The 21273-nt window shown below is 50.7% G+C and overlaps 1 protein-coding gene across 3 annotated transcripts in view; it reads right to left on the bottom strand.

Annotated features, from left to right (window-relative positions):
* The window catches only part of LOC138293656 (apolipoprotein L3-like), a 165081-nt gene that overhangs the window by 71175 nt on the left and 72633 nt on the right, over window positions 1-21273 (bottom strand). Inside the window, exon 1 of one of the 3 annotated variants that reach the window (XM_069232947.1) lies at window positions 11285-11433. The exons of 1 other annotated variant lie outside the window; for it this stretch is intronic. The gene's annotated coding sequence lies outside the window, so the exon portion shown is untranslated. Of the gene's footprint in view, window positions 1-11284; window positions 11434-21273 lie in introns of those variants that run through there. One more of the 3 variants, XM_069232949.1, reaches the window with a different exon arrangement.

Raw genomic sequence — 21273 nt, 5'->3', positions numbered from 1 at the left:
ATTTAAATGCCTTCATTCATGAAAGAACAGTATCTGTTTGTAACTGGCCCAACAAAATAAACAGAGGAAAGAGAAAACATGTTGTCTGATTGGTTGGCTGTTTAAACAGTGAGATTTTATTATGTGACAGTGAATCACTTGTAAACACTACAAAATGCTTGGAGCAAAGTGAAAAGGATTGAAAGAGATTCCTTCCCTAAAGCCAATCACTGGGAGAGAGAGATTGACTGATTCCCTAAAGCGCCATCACCAGGAGAGAGAGAGATTGATTGATTCCCTAAAGCCCCATCACCGGGAGCGAGAGATTAATTGATTCCCTAAAGCCCCATCACCAGGAGAGACTGACTGATTCCCTAAAGCACCATCACCAGGAGCGAGAGATTGATTGATTCCCTAAAGCCCCATCACCGGGAGCAACAGATTAATTGATTCCCTAAAGCCCCATCACCGGGAGAGAGAGACTGACTGATTCCCTAAAGCACCATCACCGGGAGCGAGAGATTGATTGATTCCCTAAAGCACCATCACTGGGAGCGAGAGATTAATTGATTCCCTAAAGCCCCATCACCGGGAGCGAGAGATTAATTGATTCCCTGAAGCACCATTACTGGGAGTGAGAGATTGATTGATTCTCTAAAGCATCATCACTGGGAGTGAGCGATTGATTGATTCCCTAAAGCACCATCACCTGGAGCGAGAGATTGATTGATTCTCTAAAGCACCATCACTGGGAGTGAGAGATTGATTGATTCCCTAAAGCGCCATCACCGCGACCTCGCTGGAAGCAATCCTCAAATGGCCGAAAGCTGTGATCCTTTTCAACTCACTTGATTTCACCGCACCTCCGCCATCAGTGGTGCTTAAAAACATTGTCAGTAAGCGCTATATAAAACAAGCAACAACTTGGGAGAGGTGGTGGGATGAGCAGACACGAACAGGAAACTCAAGGACATACAGAAGGTGCTGGGGGACAGCAGTGCGAGCCGAGTCGAAAGAAAAAAGTAGTGAGCCTGAAACTAATTAAATGCCCAGAAGTTAACTGATCCATGTAACAGGGTCAGTCTGCAAGGCATAACAAAACAGCATCAAGGCGGGACAAACGTAAAGCATTTACTAATGAATTGATGGGATTTTTGAAAGGCAGACCCAGGAACGAATGAAAGTGATGGGCGCGAGATGGACCTGCTTAAAGCCGGCAGAACAGATTACAACACAGCACTGCTACACTCGACCTAAAAAAAAAGGAGCTAATTGGTATATAATTAAGAGCACTGTGGGAACAAAATAAATACCCATGTTACTACGGTTTCAGTGATGTTCAAAAACAAGGATGACAAGCTGAAGATACAGCTCGCGATGGCCTAAGGTCTTTATGTGTGCCACGGCAGGTGGCAAAGAAACGGACACTAAAGGTACAGTCGCCAGCTAAGGAGGCTCATGCATTGGTATTTTTGAGGCAGATACATATGTTTTGCTGATTCACAATGTATTATCTTGGGTTAATAGTTGAAATTTTACGTGATGGGCACTGATTGTGAGCAGTGATACAGTACGGATCTTTGCATCCAATCATTATGTAAGAAGTAAGAAATAAACAAGGTTGAGTCAAGGATTATATATATATATATATATATATTGGCCAGAAGCGTGAAAACAATCATGGTAAGTTGATAACTGTGGTCTACGGCTGAATTCTTTACTGACACATCTCTCTCTCTCTATATATATATATATATATATATATATATATATATATAGATATACACACACACACTGAAAAAAACAAAGGTTACAGGGACGTTATAGTTAGGATCTAGCATTTTTTTTAAAGCCTTAGAAATTCACTGAAAAAAACAAAGGTTACAGAGACTTAACACAACCACAGAAAGTCAGCAGCTATAATTAGTTATTTCAAGTAACTATAACTCACAACCTAAGGTAACTATGAATTATGCCCTCGCCATGCACAGTTGTCTCATCAATAATTTTATTACAAATGTGGTGATATTATCAATGATCTCATAGAAGATGTCATGAGCGCTGTAATATCTGGGGCAATTAGCAGAGCATGTTGAGTGCGCAAGTTATAGTTACCTTAGGGCACGAGTTAGAGTTATTTGAAATAACTCTAACTATAACAGCTGAATTTCTATGGTTTTGTGAGTTTAAAATGTGTGTATATATATATATATATATATATATATATATATATATATACACACACACATACACACACACACACACACACACATATATATACATTGAGAAAGGCATTTAGCCGAAACGCGTCATGCTGGGGAAATGAACTTAGCTGCAGACCTGGAGAGTGCTCTTTTATGGCTTTGAAGAATAGCTGTTTTTGTTGGTATGTTTTACGTGTATGCCACATGCCCCCTATTGTTACGTGTTCATACATACATGCATACATACATAAAATTGTCCACATGAGAATCCATCTTGTTCCTTCATGGGGAGTTTTTTTTTGTGGAACACGTGACCTGAGTCTTAAGAGTGCAGATAAAGTAACACAGTATTAAGAGATCATTTCCAGATTGTATAAAATGATCATCCGTCATAAGGTCTTGCCTACTCTATAAACCGCCCAATCAAAAGACAAACTAACTCGTGTCATCGCTCTTAGAGGCCTGGGGAACATGCTGAAAACAGCGGCTATTTTCAAGATGTGAATTTAAATTCAAACACGCCCTGAGAGGCTGCTTTCTTGATTGATGAGGATTGGGAGACAGGGGACAGAGAGGGTAGGGTGTCTGTTACATCCCTACCTGCTGCGCAGATCTGGTATAAACTGCAGCAAGGGGAGGGTGGGCTGGACAGGCAACAAAATGTTGGAAGGAAGTGCACTAAAGGGAAAAAAGTACTTCTGAAAGCGGCGAGCAGTGGAAGGACACTAGGTAAGGGAAGAAGTACTTGGGCAAAGCTCCAATGTAGCGACAAACACACGGAGAGGAAGTGAAGTTGGCACTCGCTGATCAAAAAGAAGCAAGGAAATGAGAGTGACGATGAAGCCAACCAATAGAAAGCAATAGGCGAGCTCTAGTAAACAAAATATCTTGCAAGTTACAGTGCTTACACGGTCTCAGGAAAGACCTGGAATACAGGGTGCGGCAGGGAAGGAGGATGCAAACTGTCAAAAATAAAGGAGCTGCCAAACATACCAAATCAAATCAAATCATTAACATTTAGAAAGCGCGCTACTCACCCGTGCGGGTCTCAAGGCGCTAGGGGACAGGGGGGGTTACTGCTGCTCGAAAAGCCAGGTTTTTAGGAGTCTCCGGAAAGCGGAGTGGTCCTGGGTGGTCCTGAGGCTGGTGGGGAGGGAGTTCCAGGTCTTGGCCGCCAGGAAGGAGAAAGATCTCCCACCAGCCGTGGAGCGGCGGGTGCGAGGGACGGAAGCGAGTGCGAGGCCAGAGGAACGGAGGAGGCGGGTGGTGACGTAGAAGCTGAGGCGTCGGTTGAGGTATTCCGGTCCCTTGTTGTGGAGGGCTTTGTGTGCGTGGGTGAGAAGTCGAAAGGTGATCCTTTTGCTGACTGGGAGCCAATGCAGGTGTCTCAGGTGTGCGGTGAGGCGGGCCGAGGCGTTTTGAATGCGTTGCAGGCGATTTTGGAGTTTGGCTGTGGTCCCAGCGTAGAGGGTGTTGCCGTAGTCCAGGCGGCTCGTGACGAGGGCGTGGGTCACGGTTTTTCTAGTGTCGGCGGGGATCCAGCGGAAGATCTTGCGGAGCATGCGGAGGGTGAGGAAGCAGGCGGAGGACACGGCGTTGACTTGCTTGGTCATGGTGAGAAGAGGGTCCAAGATGAAGCCGAGGATGCGGGCGTGTTCTGTGGGGGACGGTGCAGTGCCGAGGGCCGTGGGCCACCAGGAGTCGTCCCAGGCGGACGGGGTGTTGCCGAGGATGGGGACTTCCGTTTTTTCAGAGTTCAGCTTTAGGCGGCTGAGCCTCATCCAATCTGCGACGTCCTTCATACCCTCTTGTAGGTTGGTCTTGGCGCTGGCGGGGTCCTTGGTGAGGGAGAGTATAAGTTGGGTGTCGTCGGCGTAGGAGGTGATGATGATGTCGTGCTTGCATACGATGTTGGCGAGGGGGATCATGTAGACATTTAAGAGTGTCGGGGTGAGTGATGAGCCTTGAGGTACGCCGCAGATGATCTCGGTGGGTAGTGAGCGAAACGGAGGGAGGTAAACTCTTTGGGAACGGTTTGAGAGGAAGGAGGCGATCCAGTCCAGGGCCTGGCCTTGGATCCCGGTGGAGCGGAGGCGGGTGATTAGGGTGCGGTGACAGACGGTGTCGAAGGCAGCCGAGAGGTCGAGGAGGATGAGGGCGACTGTTTCACCGTTGTCCATCAGGGTTCTGATGTCGTCTGTGACTGAGATGAGGGCGGTTTCCGTGCTGTGGTTGGTTCGGAATACGGTTTGTGAAGGGTCGAGCAGGTTGTTGTTTTCCAGGAAGGTGGTCAGCTGTTTGTTGACGGTCTTCTCTATTGCCTTGGCTGGGAAAGGCAGGAGAGAGATGGGGCGGAAGTTTTTCAGGTCGCTCGGGTCAGCCGTAGGTTTCTTTAGTAGGGCGTTGACTTCGGTGTGTTTCCAGCATTCGGGGAAGGTAGCAGAAGAAAAAGAAGAGTTGATGATGGCCTGGAGGTGCGGGGCGATTAGGTTGTCGGCTTTGTTAAAGATGAAGTGAGGGCAGGGGTCCGAAGGGGCGCCGGAGTGGATAGAGTTCATGGTGGATTTGGTTTCTTCAGTGTTGATGTGGGTCCAGTTGTTGAGGGTGATGGCCGGGGGTGCGGGTTCGGTGGTGTTTGGTTGGGTCTGGTGTCCGAAGCTGTCGTGGAGGTCGCTGATCTTGCGATGGAAGAAGATGGCGAGGGATTCACACAAATCCTGTGAGGGCGTGACAGCGTTGGCGTTGGGGTTGGAGAACTCCTTGACGATGCTGAAGAGTTCTCTGCTGTTGTGGCTGTTTTTGTCCAGTCTGTCGGTGAAAAAGTTCCTTTTAGCAGCGCGGATCAGGTGGTGGTGTTCGCGGGTAGCGTTCTTGAGACGGTCATGTTGTCAGCGGTGTGGTCCTTGCGCCAGGCCTTCTCGAGGGCGCGACAAGTTTTCTTTGATTCTTTGAGGGTGTCAGAGAACCAGAGAGGTTTTTTGGTGTTGGTCTGTCGATGCGTGCGTTTGAGGGGAGCAAGGTTGTCTGCGCAGTTGGAGATCCAGTTTGTGAGGCTGAGGGCTGCGTCGTTGGGGTCGGTGGTGAGGGTGGGTTGGTTGGCGGCGAGTGCGGAGAAGAGTTGCTCTTCGGGGATCTTGTTCCACTGTCGACGAGGGATGGTTTGAGTGCGGAGGTGGCGGGTCTCGCGTCGGAATGTGAAGTGGACACAGCTGTGGTCGGTCCAGTGTAGAGCGGAGGTGTGGCTGAAGAAGATGTGTTTGCTGGCGGAGAAGATAGGGTCGAGCGTGTGTCAGGCGATGTGGGTGGTGGTGTTCACCAGTTGTTTGAGGCCGAGGTTGTCGAGCAGGGTGGTGGTGTTGGGGTCGTTGTTTTGTTCCAGATGAAAGTTGAGGTTGCCTAGGAGGATGTAGTACGGTGAGGCGAGGGCGTGCGGGGAGATGAAGTCGGCGATGGCGTCGCTGAAAGGGGCGCGCGGTCCGGGAGGACGGTAGACGAGGGATCCTCTGAGGGTGGTCCTCGGGTCGGTGCGAATCTGAAAATGCAGGTGTTCAGCGGCGAGAGGGGTGTCTTCGGTGGAGGTGGTGACACTGATGGAGTCTTTGAAGACGATGGCGATACCTCCTCCTACTTGGTTGGTGCGGTCTTTTCTGGAGATCTTGTAGCCTTCGGGGATGGCGGTGGCGATGTCTGGAGCAGAGGAGGCGTTCATCCAGGTCTCCGTGATGAAGGCAACGTCCGGGGCTGTGGAGTCCAGGAGGTCCCAGAGTTCAACAGCATGCTTGTGGACGGAACGAGCGTTGACCAGGATGCACTTGAGGTGGTTGATGGCGCGTGGGCTTGTGGTCGTGGTAGTTGCGTGGTGGAAGATGCGTTTGCAGGATGCGCGCAGCGGCCGCCATATGAGGTAGGAGGGGTCAGCTGGGGGCAAATGGGAGCTGGGGGGGCGGGGGCAGAGTGAGAAGAGCTGGGTGAGGGGGGGTTAAGGGTGGAGGGGGGGAGTGTTAGGAGGTTTAGGAGATTAGGGAGAAAGATAGGAGTAGGGTTGTGAAGATAGGGGAGGGGGGGTTGTAGAGGTGGGTGAGGGTGAGAGGTAGAGTGAGAGGATAGGAAGATAGGTAATAGAGGGGGTGGCGGGAAGTGGGGAGAGATAGAGAAATAGATAGATAAAATCGATAGATAGAGAGATAGATAGATAGATAGATAGAGAGATAGGTAGATAGGAGGGGGTGGAGAGTGAGGGAGTTAGATAGTGGGATAGAGAGATAGGTAGATAAGAGGAGTGAGGGAGGTAGATAGCGAACGGATTAGATAGGGGTGATAGAGAGGGGGAGGCGAGTGAGGGAGGGGGATGAGGCAGGAGCAGGAGGGCAGGCGCGGGGAGAAGAAGACGGAGGAGGCAGAAGAGCCGAAGGCAGAAGACAGAAGACCGGAAGACCAGAAGACCAGAAGACCAGAAGACCAGAAGACCAGAAGACCAGAAGAACACAGAAGAACACAGAAGAACACAGAAGAACACAGAAGAACACAGAAGAACACAGAAGAACACAGAAGAACACAGAAGAACACAGAAGAACACAGAAGAACACAGAAGAAGATACAGAAAACGAAGAACAGAAGGCAGAAGACCACAGAAGAAGATGAGGAAGAAGAGAGGCGACAGGAGAGGCTGAGAAGCACACAGAAGAAGAGAGAAGACGGGGAAAAGAAGAGTACAGAAGAAGATTACAGACGAGGAGCAAGGAGGAAGAACAGAAGAAGAAAAGAAGAAAAGAAGCAGGAGAGAGGGTGAGTAGCGCGGGGCAGAGCGAGGGGCTGGGGGGTACTTACTGTGAGGTGGGTCTCAGGAACTCAGGAACCTGGAGGAGCTGCAGCGGCAGGGGGAGCGACCTACCCTTGGGTCAAGGGTCGCTACCACTGTCGCGCAGCGGCCGCCATATGAGGTAGGAGGGGGGGGGGGGGTCAGCTGGGGGCGAATGGGAGCTGTGGGGGCGGGGCGTGCAGGAGGTCGCGGCGGGAAAGCGCGAGGGAGGGGGGGGGACGTGTAGAGTGAGAAGAGCTGGGGGAGGGGGGTTTAAGGGTGGAGGGGGGTGAGTGTTAGGAGGTTTAGGAGATTAGGGAGAAAGATAGGAGTAGGGTTGTGAAGATAGGGGAGGGGGGTTGTAGAGGTGGGTGAGGGTGAGAGGTAGAGTGAGAGGATAGGAAGATAGGTAATAGAGGGGGTGGCGGGAAGGGGGGGAGAGATAGAGAAAATCGATAGATAAATAGATAGATAGAGAGATAGGTAGATAGGAGGAGGTGGAGAGTGAGGGAGTTGGATAGAGAGATAGAGAGATAGGTAGATAGGAGGAGTGAGGGAGGTAGATAGCGAACGGGTTAGATAGGGGTGATAGAGAGGGGGAGGCGAGTGAGTGAGAGGGATGAGGCAGGAGCAGGAGGCCAGGCGTGGGGAGAAGAAGACGGAGGAGGCAGAAGAGCCAAAGGCAGAAGGCAAAAGACAGAAGAACAGAAGAGCAGAAGACCGGAAGAACAGAAGAACAGAAGACCAGAAGAACACAGAAGAACACAGAAGAACACAGAAGAACACAGAAGAACACAGAAGAACACAGAGGAAGATACAGAAAACGAAGAACAGAAGGCAGAAGACCACAGAAGACGATGAGGAAGAAGAGAGGTGACAGGAGAGGCTGAGAAGCACACAGAAGAAGAGGGAAGACGGGGAAAAGAAGAGTACAGAAGAAGATTACAGACGAAGAGCGAGGAGGAAGAACAGAGAAGAAGAAAAGAAGAAAAGAAGCAGGAGAGAGGGTGAGTAGCGCGGGGCTGGGAGGTACTTACTGTGAGGTGGGTCTCAGGAACTCAGGAACCTGGAGGAGCTGGAGGAGCTGCAGCGGCAGGGGGAGCGACCTACCCTTGGGCATAAAACAACCACGGTGACCCTAAAACATTTAGGGGCACTAGAGTGAAGGTAGGAGAATGTATAAGGAGGGGTTGGGGGATGTGTCCTGCCTGAGGGGAAACAGCCTTTACTACACAAGTAAGTACTACACGGGTAAGCATTTCTACCATTACCACCCAGTACTTTAACACACAGGTAAGTATTTTTTTAAATAACATACTTTTTATGTTACTTAAAATAAAAAGTGACACTAAGGTTTAGGGGTGGGTAGAGGTAAATGGCAGGAAGGTGATATTAAGGTTGAGGACGTGTAGAGGTAAACATAAGTCATGGTATTTTAGGGCTTGGGTGGGTAGGTGTAAATGGAGGTAGGGTGATTTTAGGGTTCATGCGAGTGGAGGTAAAGGGAGGAAAGGGTGATTTTAGTGGTCAAGGAAGGGTAGAGGTAAATTTAGGGTTCGGAGTGGGTACAGGTAAAGGGGTGTAAGGGTGGTTTTAGGGTTCAGGGTGGGAAGAGGTAAAGGGAGGTAAGCGTGATATTGGGGTTCAGGATGGCTAAAGCTAAAGGGTGATTTTAGTGTTTGGGGTGGGTAGCAGTAAAGAGAGATAGGGGTGAATTTAGGGTTCGGGTGGAAGAAAGGGTGATTTACCAGTTTAGGGGTGGATAAATGTAAAGGGATTTAGGGGAATTTTAGGGTTCAGGGATGTGTAGAGGTAAAGGAAAGTCATGGCAATTTCAGGGCTCGGTGGATAGGTGTAAATGGAGGTGAGGGTGATTTTAGCACTCGAGGAAGGGTAGAAGTAAAGGGAGGTAGACCTCAAATTAAGAGTTCGGAGTGGGTAGCCGTAAAGGAATGTAAGGGTGCTTTTAGGGTTCAGGGGTGGGTAGAGGTAAAGGGAGGTACGGATGAATTTAGGGTTCAGGGTGAGTAGAGGTAAAGGGAGGTAAAGGTGAATTTATGGTTCAGGGTGGGTAGAGGTAAAGGGAGGTACGGCTGAATTTAGGGTTCAGGGTGGGTAGAGGTAAAGGGAGGTACAGATGAGTTTAGGGTGGGTAGAGGTAAAGGTGAATTTAGGGTTCAGGTTGAGTAGAGGTAAAGGGAGGTACGGCTAAATTTAGGCTTCAGGGTGGGTAAAGGTAAAGGGGGTACGGATGAGTTTAGGGTTCAGGGTGGGTAGAGGTAAAGGGAGGTACGGGTGAATTTAGGTTTCAGGTTGGGTAGAGTTAAAGGAAGGTACGGCTGAATTTAGTGTTCAGGTTGGGTAGAGGTAAAGGGAGGTACGGGTGAATTTAGGGTTCAGGGTGGGTAAAGGGAGGTACAGGTGAATTTAGAGTTCAGGGTGGGTAGAGGTAAAGGGAAGTACGGATGAGTTTAGGGTTCTGGGTGGGTAGAGGTAAAGTGAGGTAAAGGTGAATTTAGGGTTCAGGGTGGGTAGAGGTAAAGGTGAATTTAAGGTTTCGGTGGTGGGACGAGGTAAAGAGAGTTAAGGGTGAAATATAATTGTTTTGAAAACACTGCCTGTTTCATAGTGATGAATACAACACCCTCTAAATTATAAAAGAGGTAACCAACAAATGAGTAAATGTGACGCAAAAGGGGTAACCAACAAATGAGTAAATGTGAAGTGTTAAGTCAGAAAAACACACACTGTCCGGCAACAGCCTTAAACCTTGCAGGGAGGGCGTTCACAGCCTCGTCAAGCAACAAGTCGCCGAAATGTGTGTTTTGGACACTGGTCACATGACACAAAGTTTCGTTAGTGCTGCGTGTTTGCTTTCAGTTCCTGGAAATACCAGGAAGTGTCAGCTTGAACTCTTATGGTTTAAAAAAATAAAATATATCCGTGCTGAAGCAGCGCAGAAATACCAACTAAGCAGTCAGTACTTAAAAACTAACACCTGGAGACTAAAGGGGGGGAATTGTCCAAGCACCCTCAGTAATGCAAAGAGAGAAAATAAGCGAGAATGAAGCCAACCAATGGTAAGTGATGGGCGGGCTAAAGCTTATTTTAAAAGTTTTTTTTTTTTTTAAAGAAACAATAGATGGTCACAAGCCACAGCGCATGCGCTGTATATACCACTCGCTATGAATCCTCAGGGTCACACACAGAGCACTGACAGGCCACACATGGCACTGAAACCCACAAAATGTTATCAGGAAACTCTGCAACTGTGGGGCGACCACTGAGAAGTTCGCACTCTAATACTCACAGGAAGAGACACAACCCTGTCTGCAATGTTATATGCCCAGGATCACAGGATGCTGAGGCGACGCTGAGACTCGAGCCTGTTACCCCAGTTCCAAAGTCGGTAGCTCAGGCCCTTACACCACATCCTCGCCCGAGTCCATGCACCAAAGCCCCCCAGCCTGGGCGTAGAAAGCGAGGTACAGAACTATTTCATTAAATACATACTAAATGTAGCAGCCGCCTGTGACTTAATACTGGACTTTCAGCCCAGAACAACAGGCGCGCAAGCCGGGGCGAGCATCTTTACTTCGGACTTAAAACGTGAGGCCAGAACCGCTGCCTTGGAGCTGGGGAAACAGGTTCGAGTCTCGGCGTCGGCTCAGCGTCCTGTGATCCTGGGCAAATCACGTCATGTCCCCCGCGTCTTTGTGTAACGAAACTGGTGTTCATGTAAAGCGCTCCGATACCTCCGGGTTGAGTTCAGTCCATAAAATAGTAAAAAAAAAAAAAAAGGAAAATAATCCTGCACATGTCCAGAGCACCAGATCCCAGCCAGGTTTTCAAGATTATCCACCAGGAAGAGGTGTCCTGTTCATAGGTGTCGTCCATTGTCTGCTGTGGGAATCCGGCAGGGACGGACCCTCACCCCCTTCTTTGCCCCCCTGCACCCCAGCTTTAAAAAGGACGGGCTCACAGTGGTCACCTTGTGGGGGCCGATGGGTCAGTGGGCACCTGCAGGCATCCGTCTGACCTCACGATCGCCGGTTCAGTCACTGGAAGATCTACTCCGCCTTTCAACCTTCCAATGTCGGTATAAGTTGTGCCATCTAGTTAGGGAAGAATAAAACTGGAAACCAAAACTGGCTGAAAGTCTCTCTTGTTACGTGTATTGACACCCCCCTCCCCCAACTGGCTGAGCTTTACTAAAGCCATTAATGGATCTCGTTAAAAGAGAAGCAGCATCTGGCCGCCGGCCACCCCCCCCTTCCTAAAATGATCACCCCAGAATGAATACCTGGATAGAACTGGGGGTTCAGGCGCCTGCTCCGAGAGAACCGTCTCCACTCCTTGGCGCCCAGAGTGCTGCTACTTTCTCTCCTGCCCTCTCCTCCCCATGGCTGCTGACGCCTGTCTGCTCGCTTTCACAATTGTAGGAAGGAAACGCCTCCCGAGACCGAGCGGAAACACTCCCTTCCCTACAACCACTTGTGGCCCTCAGTATTTTAAACAGGTGCAGCAGCGAGTTTGGGATTGCACAGCACCTGGTGAACACGCATTCAAACCTCAGCACCGAGCCTGGGATTGCACAGCAACTGGTGCACACGCATTCAAACCTCAGCACCGAGCCTGGGATTGCACAGCACCTGGTTCACACGCATTCAAACCTCAGCGCCTGGAGCACACGCATTCAAACCTCAGCACCGAGCCTGGGATTGCACAGCACCTGGGGCACGCACATTCAGACTTCAGCACAGAGCCTGGGATTGCACAGCACCTGGGGCACGCACATTCAAACCTCAGCACCGAGCCTGGGATTGCACAGCAACTGGTGCACACGCATTCAAACCTCAGCACCGAGCCTGGGATTGCACAGCAACTGGTGCACACGCATTCAAACCTCAGCACCGAGCCTGGGATTGCACAGCAACTGGTGCACACGCATTCAAACCTCAGCGCCTGGTGCACACGCATTCAAACCTCAGCACCGAGCCTGGGATTGCACAGCACCTGGGGCACGCACATTCAAACTTCAGCACAGAGCCTGGGATTGCACAGCACCTGGTGCACACGCATTCGCACCTCAGCACCAATCCTGGGATTGCACAGCGCCTATGCACGCACATTCAAACATCAGCACCGACCCTGGGAATGCACAGCACCTGGTGCACATGCAATCAAACCTCAGCAACGAGCCTGGGATTGCACAGCGCGTGGTGCACACACATTCAAACTTCAGCACCGAGCCTTGGAATGCACAGTGCCTGGTGCACATGCAATCAAACCTCAGCAACGAGCCTGGGATTGCACAGTGCCTGCTGCACACGTATTCAAACCTCAGCACCGAGCATGGGAATGCACAGCACCTGGTGCACACGCAATCAAACCCAGCAACGAGCCTGGGAATGCACAGCATCTGGTGCACAGACAATCAAACCTCAGCAAAGAGCCTGAAAATGCACAACGCCTGGTGCACATGCAATCAAACCTCAGCAACGAGTCTGGGATTGCACAGCACCTGGTGCACGGGCATTCAAAACCAGCACCAAGCCCAGGATTGCACAGCACCTGGTGCACAAACATTCAAAACCCAGCACTGAGCCTGGAAATGCACAGCACCTGGTGCACAAGCATTCAAAACCAGCACCGAGCGTAGGATTGCCTAACACCTGGTGCACATTCAATCAAACCCAGCACTGACCCTGGGATTGCATAGTGACTGGTCTACATGCATTCAAAATCCAGTACCGAGCTTGAGATTGCACAGCGCCTGGTGCACATGCATTCAATACCAAGCACTGAGGCTTAGATTCCACTGCGCCTGTTGCACATGCATTGAAACCCTGCGCTGAGCCTGGTATTACACAGTGCATTGTACACACACATTCAAAGCCCACGCCGAGCCTGGGATTGCACAATCAGCGTCTGGTACATACACATTCAAAACTGAGCGCCAAGCCTGGGATTGCACAGCGCTTCGTGAACATGCATTCAAAACCCAGCGCAGTGCCTTGGATTGCACAGTGCCTGGTGCACATGCATTCAAAACCCACAGCTGAGCCTGGGATGGCACAGCATCTGGTGCATATGCCCTCACAACCCAGCAGAGAGTCTGAGGTTGCACAGTACATGGTGCACATGCATTTTAAACCTTTTCGAAGAGGTTGGCACCTGTGTGCCTGTCTACAATGTTGTTAGTTACACTGTGGTGAGGCTGCCCCACATAACAATGACCTATGAGGTGAGAGCTCCTTCATATCCCCAACATGCCTGGTGTCAAAACATGCATATCGACTAACCTATCCATCTATACATTCATCTCAGCAGGGCCAGCTTTAGGGCGGTGCGAGCGGTGCGGCCGCACCTGGTGCTGAGCTGGGTTGGGGGGCGCTGACCTCAGGGGGGCACTGTGTTTAGCAATAACTTTACAAAACTTGCCATTTAAAAGCACCTGCTGAAAAGTTCCTTGTGTGTCCAGCCTTCAAAAAGCAATTCAGATGTCGTGATAACTCTTGTAATTAATGTTCTTGCTAGAGAGGGAGATGGAGGTTTTGTCCAGTGGCAGTTTTTATGCCATAAAGTAGCATAGAGGGTTAATGTGCCTGATGCAAAGAACAGAACTATATTTTATGTGGCTAGCTGAGTGGATTAGTAAAGCCAGTCTTTACCTGAGCTTCAAAACAAATGAACCTATGTGAAAGGGGGCTATGGAGAGATGAGGAGGACATCTGCGGCCGGGTGGTAGTGAGGGAATCCAAGGAGGTGGTCATGGGACAGGGGCGCCAAAAAAGATTGTCGCACCAGGAGCCACCAGCGCTAAAGCCGGCCCTGCATCTCAGTGACATAAGGACCCACTGCAAAAATCGGTCTAACCCTACACCTCACTCATGCCTTATCTTTATGTGTTCTGTGACAGACGGAAGCCAGTAATAGTCTGCCCGGCTGGACCAGTTGTGTGAGAAATGGAAGGTTAAACGCATTGCCTGCTGTGATGGAGGAAGCTTGTTTGTTACTGTCATACTGTCCCATTTCTGTGAGGAAGTGAAGCTTGCACGGCTGCTGCCAGATATGTACCTGTCCAGTTATGGGAAAGGGCTGTGCTGATCCTGCCCTAGCTGCACCTGTCCTCGGGTTGAGAAGCTTCCGCTGTTTCTGCCCAAGGTGCACATCTTATAAAACTACAAAGCATCTTTGAATCCACTTACATAACGAGCCCAGGCCAGTCAGAAGCTTTCATTGGACCCAGGACAAACACTAGTTGCAGAGTGCTGACCCAGAGACCCTGGTTTTAATCACAGCTTCTCAAAACTGTGTGACCTTGTGCAACTGCTCTTCTTCCCTCTGCCTCCTTTTCGTGATCATCACATTTGAGAGCACCTTGAAAAGACAGATGCGGTCAGGCGAAATTCCCTGTGCATATCCACGGCTCTACGGCCACTGCCTCAGATGGACTACAATAGTGCGCCGCCCGTGAATAGTGACTTCTTAGCCCCTGGTGCAAAAGTGTGATTGGGGCTTAGTGACCCAGCACAAGTCCCAACAATGGTGCAAGTTCTGAAGCCACTGAGAAAGGGAAAGATCCCTTGGCATGCGGCACCCCTCACGGGCCCTGTGATTTTGTAGACCTCACCGCAAACTTATGAACAGACACCATCGATCTCCCTTCACAAACAGACTCACCTCGCCAAAAGAAAGTAGGCATAATAGCACCAAAGAGTAAACGCCAGCATCAGCCACCAAAAAGGGGCGGGCCCTGTGGCTTTCCACCCAACAATGGGCCCGGGAGAATCCTCTAACCCATTAATAGTAATCAGCTAGGTGCCTTGGCAAAAGCCCACAACGACAACCTATTTCTTAGATTGGAATCATTGGTGGGATTTTTAAAAGTAGACTTATTGGAAAAAAAGTGAGCAGCTGTTTGAGAAAAGTATAGGCTCCTACCGCCATTTACCACACATGGGTTATCCCTATAGAACCTCTGTATTCAGGGCTTTCGCCCCCAACCCTCTCACGGATTTTCACAGTGCCCGCCCACTCTGAAGACTGCTACCTTCCCTGAAGCCCCCATAACATTCACATATGCACTCGATAAAAGAAGTTCTTCCCGGTGTAGAGGGGACTCCCTTAAAAGGCCGACATATGGGAAAGATGGAGGAAGAGAAAAACAAAAATGCGTCACGAAGGGAGAAAGCAGAAAGCTGCAAGAGTGAGCTGAAGGGGCAGGGAGTGGCTGTAAATGGATTAAGGAGGCCCAAGGTGGCTTCAGGATTACGCTGCCTCAGTATTCAGTGTTCGCACATTTAATTGCAGCAGCTGCGTGTTTAAGAGGGGGGGTTTGGTCAGCGGCATGTTTTTATTTACAAATTAAACACTGCCCCCCACGGGGGGAGGAACCTACTAGCCGCACTAATACACCTTCCTGACTCTCCTTGTGGAGTTAGAGTGCTACTCGGGGTTCCTCTCTAATTCCTACAGCACTAGATATTATCACAGGCCAGGAGGGAGGCTGCCTCGTTGCCACCTGATTTAGACTCAACCCTTTCTGACTTGTCCTGTAATATTTCCGGGATCCGTTTAAAACTTGAAAATGAAGAATGGTTGGGTTTTGTTACAGATTTCGATTTGATTTGCCTCCAGGAGACGTGGGCTTTGAATGGATTTCCACATACATGGGTACCGCTCTTACTGCAATCCTGCGGTCCCTGCTATCTCGGGGAGGGTGGTGGTGGTCTTGCTGTTCTCATTTCTGTCAAGCTTCACAGGCAAATGTTAAACCCTTACTTCCTCCCCCTGGTACCAACTGCTCTGGTTCTTTGGCCCTGGGATTGTAGACACCTTGATCGTGAACTTCTGCGATGACATTTTGAACAGAGAAATACAGAAGTTGTTATTCTGTTAAATGACGCAACCATAAATGTAATTACCTGCAGTTACCCCCTTGCATTCTGTGAGTAGGGGGTTTCAATTGCCCGGTTTGCGATTTTAGCCATACAAGGCTCTGTGGAGTGGAAATTCATGTAGGTTTGGCAGTGCCTCATTTTAGGCACTCCCACTATGGGGATGCCTTGAACAATATTGTAATCTCAAACAACATAGCCTTCCTGTCTGATTGCGAGAAAGGTTCTCGTTCTCATCCTCCAACTTTCATGGGAGGAAACAAGTCCAGCACTATTGATTTTATGCTAATAACTAACAATCAATCAATCAATCAATCAGGGTCTTGTAAAGCGCTGCTAATCACCCATAAGGCTCTCAAGGCACTGGGGGAGGTAGGGTGGAGTAGTAGGAGTTAATTCGAAGAGAGGTATTAAGATCTTTCTTTTATTGAGGTGTGAGGGTGATTGCCTGAGGTGTAGCCGAAGAGTGTCTTTGAGGCGAGGTAAGAGAAGGATCTTCCTCCAGCTGAGTTCTTGCGTATCCTTGGGGTTGTGGTGAGGGCAAGTTGGGCGGAGCGGAGGTGTCTGGTGGGCATGTGGAAGGTCAGGCCGTAGTTGAGGTATGCGGGTCCGATGTTGGCAGAGGGCCTTGTAGGCGTGCATGAGGAGCCTGAAGGTAATTCTTTTGTTGATCGGGAGCCAGTGAAGGTCTCTCAGGTGACTGGAGATGTGGCTGTGGCAGGAGATGTCCAGGATGAGCCTGGCCGAGGCATTCTGGATTCTCCGAAGTTCTTTGGGAGTGCCTGAGTGGTGCCGGCACAGAGTGTGTTGCACAGTCTAATTTGCTGCTGACGAGCACCTGGGTGACTGTTCTCTTGAAGTCGATCGGGATCAATTTGAAGATCTTTTGGAGCAGGCAGTGCGTGGAAACGCAAGCACGAGACGGTGTTGACTTGGTTCATTGAGAGCGAGGAGTCGAGGATCATGCAGAGGTTGCGAGCATTTTCGATTGGTGTGGGAAGGGGTGGTTCCGAGCACTGAGGGCCACCAGGAGTTGTCCCAGGTGGAGGGGGTGGGGCCCAGGACGAGGACCTCAGTTGTGTTGAAGCTGAGTTTCAGGCAGCTGTCCTTCATCCAGGCGGTGACTGCCTTAATTCTGTAGTGGAAGTTGCATTTTGCGGTTGTAGGCTCGTCGGTGAGGAAAAGAGTCATCTTGGTGTTGTCAGCATAGGAGACGATGGTGAGTTTGTGGGTTCTGACAATGTTAACGATGGGTAGCATGTAGATGTTGAAGAGGGTGGGGTTCAGAAAGGAGCCCTGAGGAACTCCCCAGCTGATCTCTGTTGGTTTTGAGGAGAATGGTGGGAGCCTGACTCTCTGGGATTGGCCGGTGAGGAAGCAGCGGATCCCCTCTAAGGTTTTGCTGCAGATGCCGGCGTCGTGGAGTCCAGTGCAGAGGGTGTGGTGGGTGACAGCGTCAAAGGCAGCAGAGAGGTCCAGGAGGAGGAGGGCTGAGGTTTTGCCTCGGTCGAGGAGAGTGCAGATGTCGGCTGTTGCTGCAAGGAATGCGATCTCGGTGCTGTGGTTGCTTCTGAAGTCTGATTGGGAGAGGTCCAAGGTGTGGTTGATTTCAGTGAATTTGGTGAGTTGGGCATTGATGGCCTTCTCAATGACCTTGGCTGGAAAGGGGAGCAGAGGGATGGGTCTGTAGTTCTTGAGGTCCATCAAGTCGGCAGAGGGTTTCTTCAGCAGTGGGCTGATTTCTGCATGCTTCCAGTCTTCTGGGAAAGTGGCAGACTGGTGCGGCATGGTTCTGGAGCGATGGCGGCACCGACTCGGTTGAAGATGTGGTGGGGACATGGGTCAAAGGGGGCTCCGGAGTGGATGCTTTTCATGACCTTTGGGGTGTCATCAGTAGAGAGAATGGTTCAGTCGAGCAGGGTCGGCTGGGAACTGGAGCCTTTGGGTGCAATGGTTGAGGGTGGGGTGGGTGGGTGTTGGGTTGCGCAGCTGTTGTAGATGTCTAAGATCTTGTGGTAGGAGAATGTGGCGAGGTTGTTGCAGAGGTCTTGGGAGGGGGGATGTCTGTGGTGTCCATGCTATGTTTGGTGAATTCTCTGATCACAGTGAAGCGTTCTTTGCTGTTGCGTGCATTGGCGTTGAAGAGTTCCTGAATGGCCGTTATCTTTGTGGTTCTGATGAGGTGGTGGTGGTGTGTGGTGCCGCTGGTTTCGAAGGCTGAGCAGTCGGCCAGGGTCTTGCTGCTCCTCCATCTTCTCTCAAGCCGTCTGCAGGTGTGCTTAGACTCTTGGAGGGGGGAGGAACCATCTGGCTTTGTTGGGGGGATGTTTATCGGAGGGTTTCCTGAGGGGGGCCAGTGTGTTGATGCAGTCAGATATCCATTGGTGGAGGTTGTGTGTTGATGTGTTGGCGTCCTTGGTGGCTGGTGGTGGTGTTTGGCAGAGGGCGGTGGCGAGTTGGGCTTCAGAGACCTTGTTCCAGCTTCTCCGTGGGTGAAGGTGTATGAGGTGGGTTTGGGGAAGGAGAAATGGATGCAGTGGTGATCAGTCCAGTGCAGTTCGAAGGTGTGGGTGATGGGGATGTCGTTGCTAGTGGAGTAGAAGGGGTTGAGCATGTGTCCTACTGAGTGGGTTAGCAAAATGACCAGTTGTTTGAGTCCCAGGGTGGCAAGGTTCCTCAGTAGGGAATATGTGTTGTGGTCGTTGAGGTTTTGCAGTTGGAAATTGAGGTCACTGAGGACGATGTAGTCCATTGAGGTGTGAGCATGGTGTGCAATGAAGTTGGCCATGGATTCGCTGAAGGGGTATGGGGCCCAGCGGGTCTGTATCGAAGGTGCCGCCGAGGGTGGTGTTCGGGTTGGTCTGGATCTGGAAGTGGAGGTGCTCCATGCTGGGCGAGTGGTCATCAGAGCTAATAGTGAGGTGCAGGGTGTTTCTGTGAACGATGGCAATGCCTCCTCCCAGTCAGTTCATGAGGTCCTTGTGTATGATTCTGTAGCCATCGAGAATGGTGGTGGCGGTGGCGATGTCCGGGGCTGAGGTGGGGTTCATCCAGGTTTCCTTGAAGGTGACGTCTGGAGAGATGGAGTCACGCAGGTCCCAGATCTCCACCGCATGTTCGATGAGGGAACGGGTGTTGAGAAGGAAGGATGAGGTGGCGGATCCAGTACTAGGTGGGCGTGTGGTTGAAGGATCCAGTGTGCAGAGGCAGGAGAAGACACAGTTGCGGCAGGTGAATGGGTCATGCGTGTCCTTTGGTGACGCCAGGTGGCTGGTGGTGGATCATCCAGTGTTGAGGGCGTGGAGGGTGCCGGCGTAGTAGCGAGGAACGGCGCAGGGACCAGGGTCCATGGGGCTGACCACAGTCCTGGCATGGATGGGTGCAGACGGGTTTGCCTTTGGCGCGCCAGCCGTGCACCCACTGCGAGCGTCTGCACAGTAGCTGCCAGTAAGAAGGGCAGGGAGGTTGGAGGAGCTGGTCAGCTGGGAGGCGGGAAAGCGGCGCTGAGAGGGGGGCGGGCTGCAGGGATGGAGCAGCGGCAGGAGTGGGAAGGAAGAGAAGCGGTGAAAATGGGAAAGGGAAAAGGTGAGGAAAGCAGCAGAAATGGAAAACAAAGGGAAAATTAGAAGGAAAAAGCAAAGGCAAAAGCAAAAAAGCAGAAGGCAAGAGAAACAGAGACGGAGCTCACCAGTGGACCACCAGGGACGAGGCGAGGCAGGAGTCTGCAGGTGGGGGTGGGCCTCGAACGCCTGAACCTCGAACAGCGTGAAGTGCAGCAGCAGGCAGGTGGAGCTGCGCGGTGGGCAGCAACAGATGCTGACCAAGGGTCAGTGAAGTCGCTCTGTCACCACGCAGCGGCCGTCATTAAGAAGGGCCGGGAGGTAGGAGGGGCTGGTCAGCTGGGAGGTGGAAAAGTGGTGTTGAGATGTGGGTGAGGCGAAGGGACGGGGCAGCGGCAGGGGCAGGAAGGGAGAGGGGCGAGGGAAGCGGCAGAAATGGAAAAGGCGAGGAAAGCAGCAGAAATGGGGAAAAAAGGAAACAAATAGAAGGAAAAAGGAAGAGTAAAAAAGCAGAAGGTAGGAGAAACAGAGACAGAGCTCACCGCTGGACCACCAACGATGGTGGAGCCTGCAGGTGGAGGGGGGCTTCGAACACGTGAACCTGGAGCAGCGTGTGGAGCAGCAGCAGCACGGTGGGGAGAATCAGATGCTGGCCAAAGGTCAGTGAAGACGATCATAATTGTTTGGTCACCAACTTCAAGGTTATTCCACACTGCGCCAGTGATCACAACCCTTTAGCAGCAAACCTAAAATTAAAACTTGGGCCAGTGGAACCTAAGCCTGCAGATATTCCCATTATGTACAGCTCAAATAAAGGCCCCAGAATACAATGGGAACAGGTTGACCCTAAAGCTTTTGAGGCCAAAATTGTGTTCGAAAATCTTGAGCTAATAGGTTCTTGTTAGTAGAAGGTACCTCTGGTGCCCTGGTAAAGGACTTTGAGAACTTGTGCTGGGCCTTATCACTAGAGCAAACAGCTAAACGGCCCACTCTCACCCCCCCTCTTTTTACGTGGTTTGATAGCGCCTGTACAAAAGCCCATAAACAGCTAAAGCAGCCCTTAATTCTGTCCCAAAAAACAGGGAAGTGATCATTGCTGCACGAAAACACTATAAAGCCATAATTAGGGCCAGAAAGGCTGAGCTTAGAACCAAAGCCTAGTCCGATCTGTTGGTGGCGGGTCATTCAAAAGACATGAAGACATTTTGGGATGTCATCAATCGTCCACTGTTCCCGGAGGGACCTCCTTCCAACATTGATGACCTTGTCTCAGAGACAGCATGGGCGACACATTTCTCCTGCATTTTTAACCCCGCCAATAACGCGATAGATCATCTAGAGATGGACCTGGCATGGTGAAAGATAGGGATCTGGCCGATCCGTTTCAGTGAAGGAGGTGGCGTTAGTCATTAAGCTAGGCACGGGCAGGAAAGCACCTGGACCAGATGGAGTCCGAGTGGACTTCTTCAAAAATAATCCTGCCCTTTGTGCCCCAAAGCTCACTAACATCTTTAGAGTAGCCATTATTGGACCACTCCCTTCAACCTGGAAAGAGGCCACAGTAGTCCCAATTTTTTAAAAAGGTGATAGAAATGACCCGGTGTGTTACAGGCCAATGTCCTCAATTGATTATAAGGCCAAGGTCCTGGGTAGGGTCCTATTGGTGTGACTGGAAGAGTGGGAAAGGGCAAACAACATTCCATCGGGGACTCAGTGCGGCTTTAGGCACAGAATGGGAACAGTTGAGCAGTGTCTTAACCTCTCACTAATTGTTGGCAAGTGTTCGACCTGACTCATAGAGGTAGTGGTTACCCTAAAGTGTTTTGCTT

Source organism: Pleurodeles waltl, chromosome 4_2 (assembly GCF_031143425.1).
Source record: "Pleurodeles waltl isolate 20211129_DDA chromosome 4_2, aPleWal1.hap1.20221129, whole genome shotgun sequence".
NCBI lineage: Eukaryota > Metazoa > Chordata > Amphibia > Caudata > Salamandridae > Pleurodeles > Pleurodeles waltl.
This window is presented reverse-complemented; position numbering and strand designations above follow the sequence as displayed.